At 41.0% G+C, this 23,196-nt stretch overlaps 1 protein-coding gene across 2 annotated transcripts in view; it reads left to right on the top strand.

The window, feature by feature from the left end:
- PPP6R2 (protein phosphatase 6 regulatory subunit 2) overlaps positions 1 to 23,196 on the top strand; it is a 106,920-nt gene that overhangs the window by 1,959 nt on the left and 81,765 nt on the right. Inside the window, exon 2 of one of the 2 annotated variants that reach the window (XM_056340336.1) lies at positions 4,179 to 4,256. The exons of the other annotated variant lie outside the window; for it this stretch is intronic. The gene's annotated coding sequence lies outside the window, so the exon portion shown is untranslated. The remainder of the gene's footprint in view (positions 1 to 4,178; positions 4,257 to 23,196) is intronic. 2 annotated transcript variants of the gene reach the window in all.

Genomic DNA, 23,196 nt, shown 5'->3' with positions numbered 1-23,196 from the left:
TTCTGGGGCTGGCAGGGAGCACTGAAGCGTTCTTCTGAATCTGGAATTCAGTAAAGGCTTGGTTGTGTTGCAGGAGGAACAGGTTGAATTTCTAAGTTGGTAGTTAAGAAATTGGAGGCTGTCAGAAAAGAAAACTATTGTTAAGAGCTTATGTTTTGGGTTTTTAGATTTTTTTTCTTAGTAAGTGAGTATCCTTGGTCCATGGGCTTAAAATTATTTTAGAAAACTCCAGGCTGCTGTCACAAGTGGTGTAGCCTGTTTTGCAGTGCTTCCCAATGAGGGATGGCTACAGCCCGTGTGGACCCCTTCTGCAGATGGGCCAACAGTGCTTCTGTGTGGGGCTCCTGCCCCCCCCCCCGCCTCACAGTTTGCTGGTTGGACTGGGAGTCAGCTGGAGTGAATTAAATTCGCACTGTTCCCAAATAGCGAGATCCTGAGTTAGAAGGAGGAATTGTTTAGTTACGCTTCCCCTCCTCTTTGGTAGGGAGATATCCCCAGGTGTAGCTGATCATGTTTTTCCATGCTCTGTGGAAGGAACACTTCATTTGTGTTCTCCCCTGAGTTTTATTGGCTATCAGCTAAGGTGTCAAAGGGAAACCAAAACTGTTCTTCCCTGAGATACAGTAGGATGTCAGTGGTATGGAAGAATTTCAGGAAGGAAAGGTGTTATGTTTAAGGAGAGTTCAGGGCTGGGGAACAGAAATGAGCTTTCTTAACTCTGTGTTCCTGCTAATAAGGTGTGTAGAAGTGTAAGTGTAAGAGCCGTAGATTATATGTTAGGGAAAATGACTTCATGTACATAATCAAGTAGTATGTTTTCTTAACACAGTGGCTTGGAGTCTAAAGTGTTAGTGCCTGAAGGGCAGTAGCTAGAACAGTGTAATAAGCTCAGCCATAAAAATGGGCGAACTGGAATGCCAAGAAATAGAAGAGTATCTTGTTATAGTAAATATTTCTGAAACAATAGTAGAGTGACAAGAATAACTGGGAAACTTGGGTGTAAATGACACAGGAGAAACAGATGAGGTCAGCGAGTTGAGAGCTAAGTAGGAACTGAGTGGGTGACAGAACTTTTGAGAACTTTATAGGGAGGAGTACTTGTGGGAGGTCTTGTTTTGCTGGATGCAAAATCACTGAAAAACTAGTTGAGGAGAGCAGAGTTAATAGACTGTATTAATGAATGATGTCAGCTCTCCATCTGAGCAGTCAAATATGGAGCCACAGTTGAGAGCAGCAGTCTTTCACTCTTAGCCCTATTTATAGGGTAACACAGTTCTGTTCTTAATTACGTTTTATGGGCTGGGGAATCGGTTTGACTGTTTGTTACCTCCTTTTCACGGAAAATCTACAGATGTCAGTGGGTTTATGTAAGGATCAGGGAAAGAATGTGGCCTCTGTGTGACCAATAGTAGCAACAAAGGAACTGAAGTGTCTTCTTTGATTCAATATTATTAGAAGCAAAAGTATGTTGTCTTTTCTGTCCGCTGCTATGTTTTTAGGGTGCTTGTTTCTTTAATTGCACTTCTCTCTTTCCCTCTGGGCATCTGTATTCCTCCCACCATCCTCCCCTCCCCCTGTGATGGACTTCTCTGCTCCTGGTTTTAATCTACTAAACAGTCAGCAGTGCAATAACCAATATTGACATTATTATTACATGCCTTGGCTATTTTTACCTGCCTGTTAACTCTGGTATGGGGGGAAGCTCGGGCAAATAAATATTAGTTATCTTGGGAAATGAAGCTTTCATAGCTAAGGTTTAAAATCTCAGATTAAAAAAGCTCAGGTTTTGGTGGAATTTGAATGCAACACACGTGGCATACATGGCGTTTGGATCAGGTCTGCAAATGGGAAGTTTGACATTACTGGCTAAATTAACAGTGACGTTCTATCTTTTTGCTTATTAATGCCATTTAGTCCTAGATAAAGCTGAGACAGTGCAAGTAGTTACAATAATAAATGGCTACATAGCAATGCCTAAAGCCTAACTAAAATTGTCATCTTTGGCAGGGTTTGCTTCAAACCAAGCTCCATGTGGCACTGAGCTTCAGAAAGAGGGTTGTCAGCAAAATTAGGATGAGCCAGCTTAGGAGAACATAATGTCAAAAGAAGGAAGTTAAAATCATTAGCCTGAGCATGGAAGCTCTGCAGCTGTTGAGCTGTAACTGCTGACTGTTACTAATTTTCCCCTCTCAATTTCTCTTTATGTCTACCTGGTTTCTTGTTCTGGGCCTGAGCTGTAAGCTCTCTGGGGAATGGCCGTGCCTCAGGCGTGTGTGGTGCTTTAAGGACACAATCTTATCTGGACAGAAGGGGAAACCGGAAGGCATAGGAAAATAACATTATGGTTAAATGGCAAAGTTCAAGAAGTTATTTGAGCCAAATGGGCAGAGTAAGTTTCCTTGCCTAGGCAAAATAAGAAAGTTCCACCACCTTTTGTTTTGGTAGGTGGCACAGTAGGCAATCTGCATGGTTTGCAAAGAAAACTTTCCAAACATATTGATTGTGTGAATTCAAGGTTTGTGTTCAGTTGGCAATGTCTGCTGTTCTTTCCGGTATGCCTATGCTAGTTGTCTCTATTTATTTTATTTTATTTTATTTTATTTCAGTTCTGCAGTTTGCTGATATTCAGAGCATTGTGGCCTGCAGTGACACTGGTATCTCTTAAGTCACTTTGATTCTGATTTTGCTGGGTAGAATTAGGAGCAATAGCAGGAAAAAAAAAAAAGAAGCAATAGCAAAAAACTGGCATTGCTTACTGGGAGAAGGACAAAAAAGTGTGAAGACTACAGTAGTGGAGATGGGCTTTCTTGCTGCAGCCTACAGGAAGGAAGAAGGAAATAGAACACAGGATACTTCAGTTTCAGTTTTGTCTTTGATTTCTCTACAGTAGACTTAATTATGTTAGCTGAGAAAATGCATGATGGGTATTCCTTGACATTTTGTGATAAGCGACTTAGATTCTCTTCTGCATAGCAATTTCTTCCTTTCTTTTCATTCCTTATAGTCATGCAAAACCTATAGATTGTTTTCAGCTTCTCACTTTCATGTGCGGTGGGGTGGGATGAGAAAGGTTGTGTTTCTTTAGATGTTTACTTTTCATTTTCTTTGTTCAAAAGATCCTCTGGTATACCATTTAATGTAATTCTTTTATGTTAAGACAGATTAATTTTTTTTTTAGAAGGATAATTGAGACTATAAGCTAACAGGTTGCAAATTGTATTCTGTCTGCCTGAGCCAGAGGACTAAGGGCGCAGTTCCACAGCGACATCAATGGGCCCGAGTCCAGGTTGCCATGTGTCGGCATTAATATTTGTGTGGTATGGCACCTCAGAAAGCTGAGTGGGCTGAGTGCTGACCCTTCTTGGAGGGAGCAGTTTTCAGCTGGATCAGCTTCCTCAACCAGCTTGATGTGTAGTTGCATAAACAACACTGACACAAGGGAGGATTGAGGAATGCATGACCCAGGAAGGATAAGAGTAGAAAGAGCAGGTCTCTTGCTGTCTGGATTTAAATAGGGTGTGGTTCAGTTTAACTAATCTTAAATTTGTTGTGCAACATTTTCCTGGTTTGTCCCTTTGTGTTAGTGCTGGTTCTGTACTTGCAGGGAGGCAGTCTGGCAGAAGACTACCTTCCCTTCCCCTGTTTGTTTTTTGCTGGTTTATTTTTCTGAACAGATGAGCACTGCTGTTGGAACATCTGCTGGGCAGTTTAAATATGAAGGGGTTGGGAGTAGTGGGGCTGCAGCAGTGTTAACAACAACAAAAAAAAAGTGTTAACAAAAGCTGTGATTCCATGTTGGAATAAATCAAGCTAAGCTTAGTAAATAGAATATCCAGGTCATCCTCAGTCACAGAACCTCAGTTCCTGAGCCAGAGTACCCGATTAACAGTCAACAGATGCTCAATCAGCACTCTATTTAACAAATTAGAAAATACTTAATGATGGATTACAACTTAGTTCTGTTGCATGTTATCCTTATTTTTTTTAATTTGATATGGGAGATTGTTTTTCTTAGTGCTCAGTGGTTTTCTACTACTTTTGCATTCTCCCAGTCCTTTACTATATCACTTTTTAGCATTACATTGCTCGTGGTATATCCAACATTTTATTTGATCTTATCTTTTTAAATGTCTTCCATGACTTTCTAAGCCTACCCCCCCCCCAACGTTGTGTTTCAGACTCTGCCTTCACTTTCAAGGGGCTGGAGACCTCTCACCGAAGTTTGCACATCTATGATGTAAATGCCTGCTTCTGAGGTAACCATTTAGGATTCCTTTTTTTAGTCAATGGAGAGAAACATGCTTACTTGCTTTTGATGCAGAAGTCCAAAATAGAGCTGAGTTTTGCTGTAGAAGTGCTCGTTTCTCTTCTACTGCAAAGGGAGTCTGGGTGACTAATTCAGGTTAGTCATCCATAGTATAAATATCTACATGTTAGGTGAGACAGATCCTGCTGCAGAATACTCAACTTGATAGGCAAAGATTCTGATGGGGACCTTAGTGAGGTTGCCTTCACACCCTCGATGGATTGTGAGGTGAATGAGACATTAGATACGTTTTGCGGTGTGCAGTGCCCATAGCTCTGCTTGATGAATCTCCTTCCTCTTTCATAGCTGACTGATAAGTTTGAGGTTGAAAGCAGTGTCTATAAATGATCCAGAATCATATGGTTATCTATTTAAAATCAATAGAATAAAACAAACTTAAGTTTTTGTCATGTATGTGACCAGCACAGTTGATTTTCCAGATTCTCTTTGAGATGTACGGATGCTACCCAGTGGAGTAGCTGGCTATGTAGTGTTTTCTGCCTAGCTGGGGTCATGAATAAGCAGAAAGTTCCATGGTGCAGAAGACAGGATTTCTCCATATCTCTTCAGTACTTAGTATGAAGAGGACTCTAAGCTGAAAAGAAGTTTTTCACTGTTTTAGTAAATGTAAAATACTGAGTTTTCCCCTTGTACTCTCTCTAAAGACTATTTAATTATGACCAGTCTTAGAGACTGCTATATGTCCTGAGTTTTGTGAAGACTCAAGGATGAAGTAGCAGAGTAGTTTACAAAAATATGAAGGGGCTTGAGGATGCCAAATTTTGCAGACAGGCATGTAATGTTTTAGGGATGGGATGCCAGGAACAAATGCATGTTTGATTTCATTGATGTTACACTGTACCCACTGTTTCCTCTTACAAAATAGGCAGCTAATTTCATTACTTCTGTTTTTCCTGTTACTTCTGTCATCTTTGTTCTTACTAACTGTAGTCCCTATAAAATAACTGTTACAAGTAATTAGTGTTCATATCTGTGGTGCTTTCAGTGTGGCAGCCTTCATCCAGTGTATCCGTGGCCTTTCCAGTCCTGTCTTTCCCCTCCATTTTAAATAACAGCACTGCTAAGGAATGTTGTGTCTTGCAGAAAAAAACCTCACAGCTTCATCTTCACTTTTCACGAGTGAAATTTTTTGCTCAATTGAAGTGAGCTTGTAAGTGCTGTTTTATAAAATACCTGGAAGAAAATGTTGGAATGAAGTGGTGCAGTTCCCAAGAACAAAACTTTTATTTTTAGTCCTAGAAGAGAACAGCAAGTAGAAATATTAGTGTATACTTGTGGTTTGGATATATGCTTGAGTTTTTACAAGGAACTGTGAAGTGAAACAGGATCACCTAGTAGACATTTGCCATGTGAGGAAAATACTGTTGCGTAATTGTGGTTTGTTGGTAGAGGTGGTTGCCTGTGCCCTGGTCATGAATATATTATTTCGGGAAAAGCAGAAACTTTACCAAATCACTGACAACCAAACAACAGACCTAGTGTTTGGAGAAGCAGGAAGATCTCAAAGGCAGTTGATAAAAAGAAACAATCTTCCACTGACCTATGCCTTTAAGCTTTAATATGAAAGGCAGTTCTTGCTGGAAGGGAGTCACTACAATTTGTTGGCCGGTTTAGACTCTGGCTGCCTAATGGGGAAGAGATGGGGGAAGACCGGACAGTGTTGATGAAAGGTCTGTGAAAATTCATCTCAGTGTGTGAAGTAATAAGCCAAAATAGCATTGGAAGTGTAATTATTGGAATGGATGCTATGCCTGAAAATGCAAAATATTATGTGTGTTACTGTTAAAGACAATTTTGAGGTATGTGATTAAAGAAAATAGCAGGGCAGAGAAGATAAAAACCATACTGGGTAATGTGCTATATTTTAATAAAGCAAGGGGAAGTCTGATATTATGTGTGGAGTTCTAAATGTATTTCTTGTTCACAGTTTTTGGTGTGTATGTAACTTGTCAAGCTTGATGTCAGGGATATTGATTAGGCCAAGGGTTACTGTGTTTTATGTGTTAAATAAGAGGGGAGAACATTTGTTTATGTGTAATGATGAACACTACTTTGATACACTGTGAAGTATACTCATGGGATTGAGAGAAGACCCTCCTCATGCTCCTGTAGCCCCACGTTGTCTTTCCTGTACCTCATTCCGAGGCAGCAGATGCTGCCTGCTGTCGGGGACTGAATGCCACAAACTGTTTCTCTACAGTGGTATTTCATAATTGAAGCCCTAGGAAGCTTCCCTTTCCCTTACCACTTCTTTGCTCTTACTTGGACTGATGCAGAAGTGGAGGGAAATTTAGCTTAGGCTCCTGACGTTATGCCTGCACCATGTGGCTGAATGCGATGCAGAGAGATCTATGGACGAGTTGTAGAGGTGGGAGTCCTGTTGCCTCGCCTCTGGCTCAGTGCAGCACCGATGTGCCTTCCCTGTTTTTGAAACTTGAGCTGGTATCTCTGTACAGCATTGTATGGCACATGTAAATGTACTGGCTTGCTAAATTGGGAGGGACATCTCTTAGTATGGTGCTTTATCTTGCTCTTCAGATATAGAAACAACAAGAGCATTATTTAAAATGTCACTATGGCATTTTCCAGCTGAGGAAAAAACCTCAACATATCACACCTCCAGAATTTGTAGAAAGCAAAAGGAACTCTTGTCTTTAGAAAGGACCAGTAGTCTTCTGTATTCTTCATAGTGGTCAGGTTGTAAATTAACTGGAAGATATTTCACTTGAGCAGGGTTGCTGGTGAGACCCACTGAGATGCTGGGTGCTCTGTGAATATTACAATGGCAAGTGCTTTCGGCACTGGAGAGGATGCTTGGCTTTGCAACAACGGGGCAGACATTTCTGCTGCTTATAGTGTGATTTGCTTAAAACTCAATTTCCAACTTGGGAATTATTATTCAAATAGATTTGGAGTGTTATATGCAAATTAATATTTTGCCATGACTCCTTGTAACAATATTTAGTTGCAACACCAAGCAAGCTTGAACAAAAAGTTTTATGGTAGTCAGAGATGATCACTAAGATGATACTTTATTCCTGTAGCGATCATAATTTGCATTCTCTGAGGTATTTATAGAGATGAAGAGTACCTACTGATGATCTTTTGTGCAAGATTGATGGTAATTTATTTTCCCAAAGTTTATAACGATCCCTAGAAGTCTTTATTAATCTTGGAAAAATAAATGTCATTCTTTTCAGTCACGTGAAATCTTCACCTTTTTCTTTTACAGATTTAGTGCTTTTTATTAGTGTTTTGGATTATGATTAAGGCCATTTAGTTACAGTGTGAATGACTTCTTAGAATGTGTGATTAAAGCCATAATTTGACATGCATTTAAGCTGGCACTACTGCTGAAAATCTATCCGCTTCTTGCTGCTGCTCATACCCATTCATCCCTTTTCTGCCCTCCCTCCTGGCTGGCACAAGCATTTGTGCAGCAATGTTGTGAAGCATTTTGCGGGAGTGATCCAGTTGAAATTTTCCATCCAGTATTAACAGAAAAAAGGAAAACTTTTTTTTTTTTTTAGCAGTGCAGGTTTAAATATATGGCAAACTGTGGCCTAAAATCATGATCACGTGATTCTGGTTTGTGATTTGAAGAGCAACCTGAGCTTTAATATTTATTTGTCCGGGTAAAGCCCATTGAACTCTGAAGGGTGAGTCTGAGACTTCCAAATGATTGTTTTCCTTTTAAGATGTTTTATGACGAGTGAAGCTTAGCCTATAAATACAATTCAGGTGGTGCTGTGCAGGGGAAACAGGTTGGTGGTCCGTTGTCATACATAAGATTATTTTTTTTTCTTTTCTTCTGAAGTGTCTTAGTATTCATTTTAACTGTAGAACTACTTAAACTTTGTGTGGACTGTGTCTATATGATGTCCTGGAAGATGAAGGAAATTGAAAATATATGTTGTTTAATATCCTGTTGTAAGGCTCTGGTTTGTTACGGTTTTGGCAAAGCGATACTATGCCTTGTTTGCATGTAGCTTGCTTGGTAGCACAGGGCAATGTCAGAATATTCTGGTAAAAACTGCAGCATGCAAAAGGCTGAACTGTTTTTACGTAGATAAAGGCACATGCGTTTTTGAAGCTTTGAATTTGTATAAAGGACCATTAAAGGAATGTAAGCAGTTGTTTTTCTTGCTCATTTGAGGACATCGTGATACCGATAAAATAGATGTATCTGAAATGTACAGCTCTTGATCTCCTTGTAAAGCACAACAGGAAATGTTAGTTTGCAAATGCTTCTGCTTTGCTATCTAATAGTCTGAGCGGAATGATGTTTCTTTTGTAGTAATGCCTTATTCTGTGTGTGCGGCAACAAATAAAATACCTAGGGTCTGTAGATCAATGTGGTAAATGACTTCAACAAACTGGGTTTTCTGAAAAAAGGTGCTGTGTGCCCCAGTAAACGCCAGCATCTTACTTCTGAGATGCTAATCTAATTAATAATAATTATTTCTGAAGGTTTTAACTGTGGTGATCCAGGAAAAAATATAATATGTTGCTTAAACAACATGTAGTAAACAGTCTCAGTGGCATCAAAGTCTTGTTTACTAATGTAAGCAGTGCAAGGGAATGAGGAGTGGAGTGTCTGAGGAGTCCTGCAAGAGATGTAAATCAACACTTAAAAAAACCCCATGATTTTGTTTTGCTTGTTTAATAATGATTGCGTGTTAGCTTTTTAATATTCAAATCAAGTTGCAAATCTTACACTTAAAGGTTGATCTTTAAAGTGAAGCACAGAAATCCCCCTGGGGTTCCTTGAAGATGCTGCTGCCCTGCTTTCATGGGGGAGACAATGTAAATGGAGAGTAGTAGCTGAAAATATTTGACTAGTCATCTTGTTAAATTATTAGTGATTGAGTGAAGTGCAGGGTAAAAATCGGGATACCTATGCCCTTATAGATAATGTGAAGCTGCTAGGCTGTGGAGTTTATTTCTTTGGTGTGTGCTTAGTTCCATACGCTTTTGATTTACCTAGAAAAAACCCCACCTTTTGTGTGCACTTATGTTCACAGTGCATTTGGTATATTTTTCTGTCTAGCTTTTTCCTGCATTTTTTGAAGCACTGCAGTTCCTTCCTTGGCTGGGTGTGTTGAATTTAATTAAAAATGTAACATTTAAATAAAGAAGTCGTGCAACTTTTGTCCTTAGCATGGGGTAGGGCATCAATTAGAAGGCTGTTTAACTAGATACTAGATGAGGATAAAGTTGATCATCAAAACAAAGTACTTCTTGATATCATCTCTTTATTAGGAAACTTCAGAAGCATAGAATAATTAGAAGTAGCTCTTAATTTTGTGTGCATATTTGTACAACAGACAGGCCTTCATAATTTTTTGCCTACAGCAGTTTTTTATTAAAAGAAAAAACCCAACACAACCCTTACTGTGCTGGTAGACCAGACTTTGCAGTACTTGTGATTTACTGTTTTGTCCAAGGAATGTAAACGTAGATGTCTCTTTCATTTGTCAGTTAGATGTTAAGAAAAAAAAAGAAGAAATTCATATTGCTAGTTCAGAAGAGAAAAACAAAAGGAGGCTCTTGGCTAACTGGTGAAATACTATTTTGGTTAAGAATAAATTTAACTGAGAATTATATCTAAGTGTTTTCCAGTCACCAGCTTGGACTAAGCAATCTCTCAGGAAGCTGAAACGCATCTTTATTATATGGTAACATTTGAAGTTTAACAGAATCCTTTGTTTAGTGTTTCCATCTTCTTCCCAATGTGTTTGCTGTGACTGTGCACCAATGGGAGTGCCCCTTGTAGTACACGTGCCCTCCAAGGTCATATACAGTTTCTGAAGCGTGGTTTGGGGCAGAGATTTTCCCCTGCTGTTTTCTGATGCTGCGGCTGGGCAAGAGAGTCACAAGGCAAACCCTGAACAACGTGGCAGGAGAGTGCAGTGCCAGAATGCTGCAAAGACAACTGTTAAGGGAAAAGAAGCTGCAGGTACCATGGCAATAGGAGTGTGTTAAGAGCTGGCTGGACTGCCCACAGGGTGGGTGTATGCAGCAGGTATGGCACAGGTGTCCATGTTGGGAAGTGTAACTGTTGCTGAGTATACAGTGCTGGATTCAGTAGTACTGAAACACTAAAATCCAGATACTGAATCTTTCCTGAAAATGCCATTAATAAAGTGTATTTTGGCCTTTGCTTAATTGGTACCACAGGGTTGGGATACCAGGTTGCTGTAGTGTGAAAAATTTTAGTTGGGAGATTTGACTCTTCTCATTGTTCAGGAGGCATTTGCTTGTGTTTGGCAGGATGATTACCTGTTTTTTCCTTTTTGAAGTAGCTGAAGCTTGGAAGGCAGAAGCAGATGCCTGCGCTGGAGCTCAGGGGTGCACTGCACTCACTAGAGGAAGCTATTTCCACTCCAGAATACCTTGACAGGCCATTCTGCCATTCAGACAAAGCTTTGCTGGCCTTCTGCTCTGAAAGTGGCCTACAGGCAAAATACTATTTTGTTTTTTGTTTTTGTTTTTTTAAAATATATTTTTCCCCTCCCAGAGATGCTTCCTTCACCTGTACAAAACAGAAGCTTCTGACTGACTGTTCACCTCTGAAGGTTATGAGACTTTGAGGGGGTAGAAGGAAGATGAAGTATTGAAATACTGATAAACTAAGTCCATGTTTTTTTTCACTAAGACTGAAACATGCTATAAGATACTTAAAACCTGTGAAAACTAGTATTTAGGTTACCCCAATATGAAGATAAAAGCTAACTACAAAGCTAACTGAGTACAATAGAGACAATTTATAATTTTGTATGCTTAGTTGTAGGAGGGAATAAAGGCTGTAATTCATTTCTGTGTTTTATGTTCTTGAGACTTTGATGTGTACATGTGCAGTCAGAGCTTGGCAGAAGTTGCCAAGATCATAAGAGTTTTATGTCCAGTGGGATGTGCGTGCTAACTGGTGTGTGTGTGGACAGTTGCTGGAGCCATCATTGACTCTGAGGACTCTAGTCTGTCCTGCTTTGCCTTTTATTCAGAGTTTATAAAAAAGGTTTGGGCAAATGACCGAGGGAAGGGAACAAAGGGAATAGTGATGAATCAGAATATATTTATATAAAATTGTGATGTTAAAATAGTTGTTTTGTTCATGCCCTGCAACTTTTAAAGGTGTCCTGAAACTGCAGCGATGCCTCTTGCAGAGTTCTGTAGAGAGCCCTTTATAGACAGTGTCCCTTGGCTTTATTTTCACTAAGCCTATAGCTGGTTGTTTCCAGTGAAGATGAGCACATTGCATGGTCTTCGTTTGGGAACAGAGAAGGTTGGTTTGGACTCATTCAGGCTGCTGTGTTAAGGACAGCCGGTCAGCTCACCTTAGTTGCTCATCTTACTGCAGCTACTGCTTGTAAAATTGCATTCTTACACCTAAAAGGCCTACTTCAGTTTGCTATGTGAACTGTTATTTATTTCACAGGCTGTGACCCAAACCTTGGATTCTGTTTTTTTCATGGCTTTGTGCTTTGTCTTTTGTTGTAGAAGCTACAGTTTGTGTGGCACAGTTTCTGTTGGAGCAGGTTTGCCTAAATGTTTGATCTTGGGAGATTAAGGCTCTTTATACCTATAGAAGACAGATTTGTGTCTTTTACTCTTATGCTTTGGACTTCATTGCTTGCAACAGATCGTACTTAAAATAATGCCTATCCATGTTAGCATTACTCATGAAAGCATGTGGAGCATGTCAGATAACGCTCCATAACATCTATTTTTGTTGTTGGGTTGATGTGACACTTTCATGCTTGATGAGGGACTGACGTAAAGCCTGCCAAGACTTGGCTTTCAAAGGGTGTCTGCAAGTAGGTTTCTAGAGAGAAGAACATTCTTTCAGGTGAGAGGCTCCTCTGTAATAAGTTTGAATTTTCTGTTACCATCAAAGATAGCATGACTACCAAGGGCAGGCATGATACCAATTTGAATTTAGAGCAGTGCATAGTGATGGAGTCTTAAGTCTTTCCAAATTATAGATTAGGTGGGCTAGAAAGAAGTATGTTGGTGAAGAGGCGTTCTGTATTTCCTGCCTTTAACTTTCTATTTTTTCTTTTGCCTTCTTGTGGCTCTGTGGATGGCTACTTCACAAGAGAAGTGTAGCTGGTAGGAAGGGGATATGTGACTGCCTGAAAGGGATTTATTTGTTCTCCGTGTAGTGGTGGGCTTCAGCAGCTCCAGTGCTTATTAGATACGGCAGGAAATCCCCAGTCCTGCTTTAGTTGTCTGGAGAACCTCAGACCGCTCAGGTATAATTTCATAATAATCTAGAAAAATCACTTCTTGAGCTGTAGTATTTATTTATGTAGCAAGCTTTTTTTTTTTCCTCCGTTGGGGTTTTTCACCGTTATTCATGCCTTGTGTGAATGTGAGAGGAATTGATAGAGGTCTTTGATTTAATCTTGGCTGTGTTATAAGATGAACAAGGAAATTTTTTATCAACATTGTTTCATCTTGGGAACAAGCACTGAGAGTGTATTCCTAAAGAGTCTGAATTAGGATTCTAAAGAGGTTGAGAGCAAGCTCTAGAAAAAAAATGAGTAGCTTGTGGTTCTCTTCCCCTGACAGACTGCAATGTAGATTCTGAGCATTTTGAACCCAAAGAAGAGTAGATGGCTGTAAGTCATCTATTACCTGTATTGTGGGTGTAATTCAGCAGCATGGTGCCGCATCCAGGCTCTGCTGGAATGGGGCTTGTCATCCTGTACCATCTCCACCTATGTTAGGTTGCTGATAGTGATGGGTTCATGGAGCTGGAAGGTGAGGCCAGGATGGTGATGGGACAGGAGGTATGGGTCATGGTGAACTGCAGCGGTAGGTAGAGGCAACAGGTGACAGCCAAGAACCTCATACTGGGGACAGGCAATTGCAGTAGGGTGTGAAGGGATGGCAGCCTGGGGTGCGGCTGTGCAAAGCAGCTGTATAGCATCGATGCTTCAGTACCAAAAAGTTGGAAGTAGTGTGATGCAGAATACTGTAACACAGGTAGTCTGTGTAGTGGAAGCAGCTGCAGGTCTTTTGACAGGTCACAGCAGTGAAATCCTCAAGAAACCGAAGTGGTGTGTGCAACAGCAGAAGAAAAGGAACTGCTGAGTGCTGTTAGTGCACAGGGCCTTAGCAGGTGGAGAGAACTTGAGGTATTGAAATACATTCAGAAGATGCTAACATCAGATGCATGCTCTCTGCAGTGTAGGTTAAAACATCATCAAGACTTCTATGAGTTTGTCCAGGCTAAAATCCCTTCAAACACAACAGCTGGTGATAGATAGGAACTGGAGAAAGAGTTATTTCAAAGATACTGTTTGTGCCTGGAGTACATTCTTCAGTTGTCCTGAATGGATTCAGTAACAACTTGTTCCTTGTTTCTGCTCTTAAATGCATAATACTGTTCTGGTCACCTCCAATGCAGAGCTGCAGTTGTGAAGTGCCTGCATCCTCAAAAGCTTGATTCTTCCCTCTTTGAATGATGCATGCTTACTTCTCCCTTGATAAAAAACAGCACATCTTCTGGAAGGATGAAAGGAAATGCATCTGGGATGTGCTGTGTGACGCACAGCTGTGAGGAGTGCTTAACAGACCTGCAGTGCCAACAGAGGGACCTCAACAGATGGGAGAAATGGGCCAGCAGCAGTCTCATGAAGTTCAGCCAAGGGAAATAATGCAAGCCCTGCCCCTGGGGAGGGATAATCCCATGTGCTGCCAGTACATCCTGGGGTGAGCAGCTGCAAAGCAGCTCTGCACTGAATGGCCTTCGGATCTTGGTGGCCCCAAGGCTGGCCAGGAGCCCGCAACATTCCCTTGCTGTAAAAGTGACCAGCAGCCCTCTGGGGTGCATTGTGGAGAGTGTTGCCAGTGTGTCAGTATAGGTGATCCTTCCCATCTGTTCAGCGCTGGTGGGGTCACATCTGGAGTTCTGGGACCTGTGCTGGGTTCCCCAGGACAAGACACATGGACATAGTGGAGAATGTCCAGCAGAGAGCCACAACGTTGATTAAGTAATTGGAGCATTCTCCACTTGAGGAGAGGCTGGGAGAGCTGGGGTTGTTCATCCTGGGGAAGAGATGGCTCAGGGGGGATCTCATCAGTGTGTGTAGATCCCTTGTGGGGGGAGTGAAGATGATGCAGCCAGGCTGTCCTCAGTTGTACCCAGAGAGGACAAGAGGCAGCAGGCACAAATTGAAATAATGGCAGAATGCCTGAACATAAGAAAACATGTTTTTACTGCGACAGTGGCTGAATCCAGGCTGCCCAGAGATGTGGTGGGGTCTCCGTCTTTAGAGATGTTGAAAACCTGCCTGGATGCTGTCCTGGGCAGCCAGTACCATCTGACCCCACTTTGAAAAGCAGCAGGTTGGACTGGATGATCTCTGGAAGTACACTTCTATCTCCTCTGTTCTGTGGCTGTCACTGTTACAGGAAACTGCTGGCTTGTGTCCTCATCAAGGTAAAAGCTGCCAAGCTGTAAAGGGTGCTGTGCATAACTGCTCTTAATTTGCGTGAAGCTGCCATGCCTTTGTGTTGTGGAGTCTCTTGAGCTTTACTGTACAGAGCAGCAATCGCTTCAGGATTATTGCATGCCCTGAGACCGCTGTTGGGTTGTAGCCCTCAACAGGGACAAGCCGTTGCCTTTGTTTGCATTGTGTTTTGGCATAAGAGTCCACGATGCTTCTGGACGCACGTGTGTTGTCTCCTATCGCAGTGCGAGCCCTGGCACCTGCTGAGGATGGTCTGTGAACTTGTCGGTGCAGCTGTCGCAAGCCCAGGGTTACGCAAGTGTCAGCATCCAGTTCTGTGGGATGTACCACAGTGCATAAAACAATACAGTTGCTCTTTACATACATCTGTTTGTTCAAAAACAGTCTGAATCGTTCTTGCGGTATGTCCCCAGTGAGTACATGCCAGATCAGAGTCAGTACTGCAGAGAGTGGTTGATGGTATTTTTTTCTTTGTATTTCCTGGCTTTTGCAGAGTTAGCATTAGCTGTGCTGTCATTTGCCAATTAACTCTGTATCAATTTCAGGTTTGGATGAGGCTTAATGGACTGGTTCCATGGTAGTCCATATGCTTGCTGATTTTCTTTTAAGCTGCCTCGGGTGGGAAATACTCTTCACAGAAAAAAGGAATTGAGTTTTCTATCTGAATGTGCCCCAACTGTCAGAGGGAAAGTGAAGAAAATGAGGATGTAGAAAATGGGAATAAGGAGGACAGGCCCTTCACCCAGAAGCATCTTCTAATCAGTGTGCCATTTGGTTTGGTGGTGGATGCTTTTGCATCTACAAATAGCAGTAGTGGTGCCTGGCCTCTCTGGGTCAGCCCAGTCCTATGAGGTGGTGGAGGATGTTTTGCAATGTTGGGCAAGGTCTGAGTTTGGCACTTTTCTCAGCCTTCCTGAGGCTGTGCAGAGTGTGGGGTAGCCCTGGCTCTCCAGGGGCTCAGGTGTGGAAACGTGCTCAGTGGCTGCTGCAGGCTGGCATAGAGGCTTTGAAATTATTTTCTGAGATCTCAATAAAATTTCTAAATAGAACTTGCTTCCAGCAGGAGAACATGGTTTAAGATACTGCTGGAAGCAAGTGGAAAAAAGCCTTGAAGAAGGCTGTGAATGCTTAAGGAAACATGTCAGATTTCTGCACAAACTCAGTGTGCAGAACTGGGGGAACACAGTGAAACTTCACCTTCCACTTGCCAGCCATAGTTCAGTTTCAGTTGCAAGCAAATTGGGAACAACCTCGCTATCCCTGTTCCTGCCTGTCCTTTTCCTCCTTAACCTGAAATACCTATTTGGATAATATGAAGACTTTCTTTAGGAAGGGAGACTTCTGGTCACCAGACAGCTTTTCTTCTGCAGAGGTGTTATGTGGTATGTGGGTGACGTTTGTGAAGTGATCTTTTTAAATTGAGAAATGTGTTTTGTTTTGTTTGTTAAAATGGTAATAAAAGAATGGCAGAAGTGAGACCAAGCATCTTTATAGTTGGTAAATTTACTTATTGCTGATTCCTTCTGGCACGTTAGGCTTATGTGAAAGACTGCCCAGGAGATCTGTAGCCTTTTCATTGGTGCAAAACATGCTACTTTTGGAGCTCGCCAGACACATTTCTTCTGGCTGGTTAGCCAGTAACTCTTAGTAGGTACCAAACAACTTAGTAGTGCTCCTTTACACTTTTTTCTTTTTGTCTACGCACACCCACCCACCCACCCCAGCTTCCCAAAAACCTGAGGCCTAGGAGTGTGCTCCTTAGCAGCAGGCTGCCAAAGCCTTCTTGGAGAATTTGGAACCAGACACTTTTTTCCGTTTAGTCTGAAAAGTTGTTTCTCTGGTAGTACAAAAAGAAATGTTCTCAGAGCTCTTGTTATGCAAGTTGAATTTCAGAGAAAATGGCATGCAAATAGTCATCAGTATAATTGGGAAGCTCCTTTCTAAAAAATCATTAAGTTGGTGTTAAGTGGTAGTACACATCAGGAGCCTTGCTTGCAATATGACTAATTCCAGAAAGAGCATTGCTTTTGCCACATGCACAGCTGACATACCTTAGAAGTAAGATTTCTGGAAAGAGCATGTTTCTCTTTTCCCCTGTTTGCAACATTATTTCTGTGCATATTCTTTATGGATTTTTGTTATTTTGGTACCTTGCATGTATCTTACACAGGATCATCTGTTCAGGTGGCATCCTAAAATGCTTATATAGAAGTAAGAAAGACATTCTTCCATTTTTCTGTTCAGTTCTTAGCAATAAAAGCAAGCAAGAACAGGGATGATATTCTAGAGGTGTAAACAGTGTGGCATGTTTTTTTACTCTGAGTTTTTGACTTTCTTTTGCAGGAATGCCATTCACCACAGTTCATTAGAGTAGTAACTTGAAGCACTTTTCAAGACAGTGCTCGTCGTTTCATGAGGTGTCCAGTGAGGCTTATCTCCTTTCATTTGCAGGTTTGGTCACTAAATTACTATGCGCTGGACCCTGTAAATGCACTTCTGGGAAAGAGTGAAGAATCTTGAAAACTGGTGATATGCTTGGGGTTCCCGGGTGTAGCTGTATTGCTAGCATGTTGAACGGATGTCAGATCTGGTGTAAGGAGGTGGAGGTTGTGTGTTTTTGTAAGCCCAGCCGTGAGTCTTTTAAGACTGGGGAAGTTAAGTTGAGCAGTCTTCATAGTTCAGTTGTTTGGTGGTTGTTTATGAATTCAGTGCTGAGTTATGATGTTCAGATTGCATTGTCTGTGGGTATGTATAGAAAAATGACGTGACTGTAGTTTGTTGTCCATGCATTTGATTAGGCTTGGTGTCCTGTTAGACTTCTGTAGGAGTTTGTGCCTTTTTGGCACAGTCTTTTGAGAATGCTTGGTGATGTCCTGGGCACTAAATTCATAAGAGCAGCTCCCAGCCTGAGGTGTTTACTGCCTTGCTGGATTTTTCCTGCCTCCTTGGCACCTTAAGCTGGCACGCCAAGGGCTTAGGTGAGCAGTGGTGCTCACAAGGGAAGAGATGGTGTAGTGTGAATTCAGAGATTGGCTTCAGCTGTTGTAGAGCTGTAATTCAGAAGGCTTGTTTTAGTTGGGGCAAGTACTGGATACAGGATTAAATTATTTCTCATGTGCCTTTTTCCTCTCACTGTGACAAATGTAAGGCGTTGCATGTGCTATTGAACGAATAAATGGGAACCACTGACAGCCCTGTTTTTATTTTTGCAAATGATGGGATGGGTGAAAATAGAGGACAAGAGACCCTGACCTCTCCTGGCAGCAAGGCCTGAAGTGTGGGAGAAGCATGAGAAATTATGACAAAAAGAAAATGGTGGAATGTACAGAAGCTTCAGTATTTCCAGGTTCTGACGGAGTTATTATAGACTGCCTCGTGTGCCATGTTTTCACTGAAGTTGACTCTTTTTGTGCCTTGAGTAAGGAGAATGGTAAGTTTTAGGTAGTGTTTTTATACATTTATGTGTCTTCTAGAAATACATGTCAGCCTTGGGCTCCATGTGATACTTCTATTTTTTTTCTAGCGAGGGATTTTGTAGTTGCTGACAGTTTTCATTCTGTGCCCACATCCCCTACACATAGCCTGTGCATGGGTTGTTTTGTCACAATGTACCTGAAAAGTTTAACGAGGTTGTTTTTTAGCATTGCAGAATTTGAGCAAATGTTAGTATTCTAATTCACTGAGGATTTTGTATATTAAAAATAAAAAATACAATTCTGACTAGAATGAGTTTAATCTGCTTACTTTTCTTTACCACCTATAATGCTGGCACAGTGGTAGTGACTGTACTTAACTGTGGATGGAGGTTTGTTGTAATTTTACCTGAACTTTCTTTGGTCTCTCCGAGCAGCAGCAATGCTGAGTGCAAGGGGGAGGAGGCTGGTGGTTTAGCAGGAGCAGCAGTGAATGGGCTATGGTTTTCTAGAACAAGAACTTGGATAAACAAGGATGATTCTCAAGAGTGTCTTGTGCCTATTTTGATATAAACTGGGTCCAGGGTGATGGCTTTCTGTCTCCCTTCTCCAGTAGTCACAGGAGGAAGACTTTCAGGTGTGTCTGCAGACTTTGTGATGTATGACTTGAGACATTTATAGTGTGCTCTGCATTTTGGAGGGTGTTTAGCTAACTCTTCTGGAACGTTGGGCCCTTTTTAGGCAATTTAAGTTGTGCAGTCAAAAAATCTTAATAACCCGAATTATCAAATTTCTGTGGAAGATCTTGGTGATAAAAATAGTGAAAATGTAAATTCTTGTGAGGTAACAGCATGGTGTTATGTATTAAACTGGCAACTTTCCTCAGCTTGTTTAGTTACTGAGTGGCTTGACAGATTCTTAAAATGGATTATAGCTGATTTAAAGTATCAGCTTGGGAGTGTGAAAGAGCAGTATGCTGCATTGGCAGGGGAAGAAAAATTGGTTGAAATGACACTGTCCCCTGCCTTGTGAATCACTGGGCTTCAGTGTGACACTTCTGTTATTAATGCTAGGTAAGAAACGGTAGGATGCTTTTTGGGAGCCTTCCATACCTCTGCAAGTGATTTATTGTAGACTTCAGCTTCTTTCCAGCCAGCACATTTGACAATAAAACACTGTCCTTGATTTCTTCCTCTGCCACAGCTCTGGTGTCTTCTGGCAGTTTGGCATTTTATTGCCATAAATAACTGCACTAGATAATCTTCAGTTTACTTTTAGTTATCTGGTTATGCCTGACCTTGTGAATGGGGCCTTCTGCAGTCTTTATTGTTTAACTCAAAAAACCATAATGACTTCATGTTCATCCTGAGTTGTACTTAACAGTTTTGAAGAGATTTTGTGCAGGTTCTGTCACGGTAACATGCTGGTTTTGTGGGTGGGTCAGCTTCTGTGAAAGACATCTGCAGTGCTTGGCCAAAGGTTTAAAATAGTAACTGATCTCGGTTACTTCTATAATTACCAGTATCATTTCGTGTATCTCATGATTTGCATATCATTTTGCAAATGTCCAGATGGAGAAGGAAATAAATATGCAGGCACTCTGAACTTGAATTTATAATGGCTGTTTTTTAAACTGATATTTGCTGTTAAGTGTGTGTGTAAAGTCTGATAAATGAATTGCAGAGGCTGGGAGCAGTTATCGGTAGAGGGGAGCAGGCTGTCTGCTCCTGCAGTTAGGATAGAAAATTAATTCCAGGGAGAGTGGAAAAAGGCAAATATTCTGTAGTCTCTTTGAATGAGAGGGTATATACCCACACTAATTATTTAAAGGAGTTCTTCTGTTCTTATATGAAAAATACAATATTAAAATGTAATCTGAGATTGAACTCGTTACTGACCCTTTAAATGGTATTTCGTACCCTTTATGTGACTGAATGACTGTGATAAAGTAGCTGAGATTGGACTCTAGACAGTACTGTTTCTGCAGAAATACTGTTGATACTGAAAATTATCTTAAAGCTTAAGGGGCTGATCAAACCTAAGATTACTATTCTGCTCTCTGTGGGAAGTATTAAAACCAAACCAGATCTTTGCATGAGAGACCAAGTAGTAACTCAAACAGTAACGAAGAGTTTGAGAGACATGTGGAAATACAGGCCCCTTGGATCTTACGCTGTAAGTTTGTAGCCTGTGAAAATGCAGGAAGATGCAACTGGCCTTGTTTCATCTTGTTCCAAAACAGCCATCATTTACTTCAAATTCAGCAAGGACAGCATTTAGTCTTTAGTGAGAGGTGAAGCTTTGTTGCAGAATGTACATCACTTAAAAAGGATGGTAGCTCAGTTTGGTTTTGTCCATGAATAAAATTTTGTTTCTTTGGTGTTGGCTTTTTTAAAATTTCAGCAATTTATATAAAACTTTTAAGTGCTCTGAAAATGTGCAGGGAGCCAAACTCTCTTCTGAAAATGATGTAAAGTGACAATGGAAGTTGGAAGAAGATTTTTAGTAGGGCCTGTAGGGATAGAATGAGAGGGAATGGCTGTAAACTAAAAGAGGGCTGATTTAGATTAGATATTGGGAAGAAATTCTTTACTGTGGGGGTGTGGTGAGGCACTGGAAGAGGTTGCCCAGAGAAGCTGTGGCTGCTCCGTCCCTGGAAGTGTTCCAGGCCAGGTTGGATGGGGCTTGGAGCAACCTGGTCTAGTGGAAGGTGTCCCTGTCCCTGGCAGGGGGTTGGAACTAGATGGTCTTTAAATGTGCCTTCCAATCCAACCCATTTCATGATTCTGTGATTCCCTGTAACTTTGTTTACAGCATAGTTTCTGAAAAAATACCTGTTTGTAATGTTGAGTGTATACTAATAAATGTCAGAAGCATCCATGAACTGCGCAGTGGTCCCTCTAAGCTGTTGTATTTATTTGCTGTTATAACTAGTGACTATGGGAATATTTAACTTCCCATATTATGGTTGAGTTTCAGAAGAGTTGATGAATGGATTTTTATTTATTTTATTTTTTTGTGGGAAATGAAGACGTGGAAAAGACCAAACATCATCTAAGTGATCTTGGGGCTGCATGTAGGTTAGCAGCAGAATGCAGGATTTTGTGCATTACAATTGGTCAAGAATATCTGGAGTAACAGTCTCGGTCATTTGATGTTTGGCTTAACTTTGCAGTTTTAGCTGAGGATTAGTGTGGCACCCGTGCTCAGCAGCACACTTTCTGGGAGTCTTTTCCTTAGTGCCTATGAATTAATTTCCAAATAAGATATCAATACTAGGTGCGAGGCCGCAGCTTTGTCAAGCTGTCTTGATGCCCAAGTGCCTGTGGAGCAATGCAGATGCTAAAGCTGACAGCAACTTGTTGAAGACCCAAGGATAAATTATTGTGTTTTGTGGAGGGTGAACTCTTGACTGCTTTCTAGAAGACATACGAAGTATTCTGATTTTTCAACCATCTTTTGGAATAATAAATAAGCTTTTTTATTATTCTCTTTGGTAGTTTTACAGCTGTTACACCTTTTTATACCTGAATTCCTGGCAGTGTTGTCTTGAGAGCAGTAGGGTTAGGAAAAAGTTGGTGATCTCAGAAAAGCCCAACTTCAGAAATTTGATGCAAGTGTTGATTGTATAAAACCCCATGAATGGGCATAGGACTGTCTTAAATAGTTCTTACATTTGTCACTTGTTGCACCAGAGGGGAAAAGATGGAAGGGATGACTGCTTCATGCTGGGCTTTTACTTTTCCTTTGCATTATGATAATTTTTTGTGTGACAGCTCTTAAAGTAGGTAGGAAGTGGCTGAATGAATTCCAAAATATAATGCAAGCGGTGATAAAATTGGCTGGAGAATTGTTGGTGGCTGATACTGTTTTTAAGTAAGCTATGTGTTCCTTTGTTGAACTCTCTAATTGCAATGGAGATACCCTGTAGACATGTTTTTTTCACTCTGTTTGGATAACTAAAACACTAACTTTACTAATAAAGTCTTAAGGGACATTATAGCTTATATAAAAGGTTGAATTTAGTTTATCTATCTTGGTATTTCTGATCAATCATATGAAAGTAACTAAAGCAGTGGGAAGACTTTAAACTTCTTCAAAAATAGCTACTTTTTATATAGTATTAACAAAACATGCATCCTTTTTTTCATATGCTTATATTGTGCTGCTGGCTACTGTGAGGTGCTGCTGGTACATAAGGGGAAGGCAGGAGTCTTGCTTCTCTCTTGCTGTGCCCAAGCCATCAGAAGAGCTAGCCATAGATGCTCTTTTGTAAGAGTTAAATATACCTTTTGATTATTTTTATCTAGGAATTCTCATTCTCCTCAGTATTTTCCTCTCCAGATATATTTTCCAGATAAACAACCCTCCTCTGCTAGTATTTAATAGAAATGTTTATGTGGATTCATTGCAGGGAAGCCTCTGGAAGAGGTATTCCAGCCTCTGGGTGCCTTGGTGTGGTTTGGTCACCTCTTCCTGTGTCCCCCCAAAGAGGACTAGCCTAAGGAGAGCTCTCTGCTTACCGACAGCTTCCTTACGTGTGCTCTGTTTTTAATGTCTTGATTTTTTTAAGCAGAGGAGCACTGCAAGAAGCATCCAAGCTCTCCTGGTGCCCATGGTGCTGTCTTGCTTGGATTCAGGCTGACTTCTGGAGGCTCGCAGGGTTGAGTCTGAATCGACCTTCTCCAGCAGAGATGTCAGGAGGCAGTCCTTTCTGTGTAGTGCCTATTCTGTCTTTTGGTTTTCCATTGTTATATGTGTTACCTTGGCACATGCTACCCAAAGTAATAGAAGGGTACATATAATAGATTGTGCAGATCCTTCAGCAAGTATTTTTTTTAGGTGGAAATTTCCTGAAGAGGGCTCAGGAGGTAGTTGAGAAGCTGAGAAATTTTTAACAGTTTTTCATGACTTGCTAAAATGTAAATGCTCTTTCAAAGGTATCGGAGAGGTTTATATAGTGGATTTTAGGCTG

This window comes from Falco biarmicus, chromosome 5 (genome assembly GCF_023638135.1).
Source record: "Falco biarmicus isolate bFalBia1 chromosome 5, bFalBia1.pri, whole genome shotgun sequence".
Taxonomy (NCBI): domain Eukaryota; kingdom Metazoa; phylum Chordata; class Aves; order Falconiformes; family Falconidae; genus Falco; species Falco biarmicus.
The sequence above is the reverse complement of the archived record's forward strand: the minus strand, read 5'-3'. Positions and strand labels throughout refer to the sequence as shown.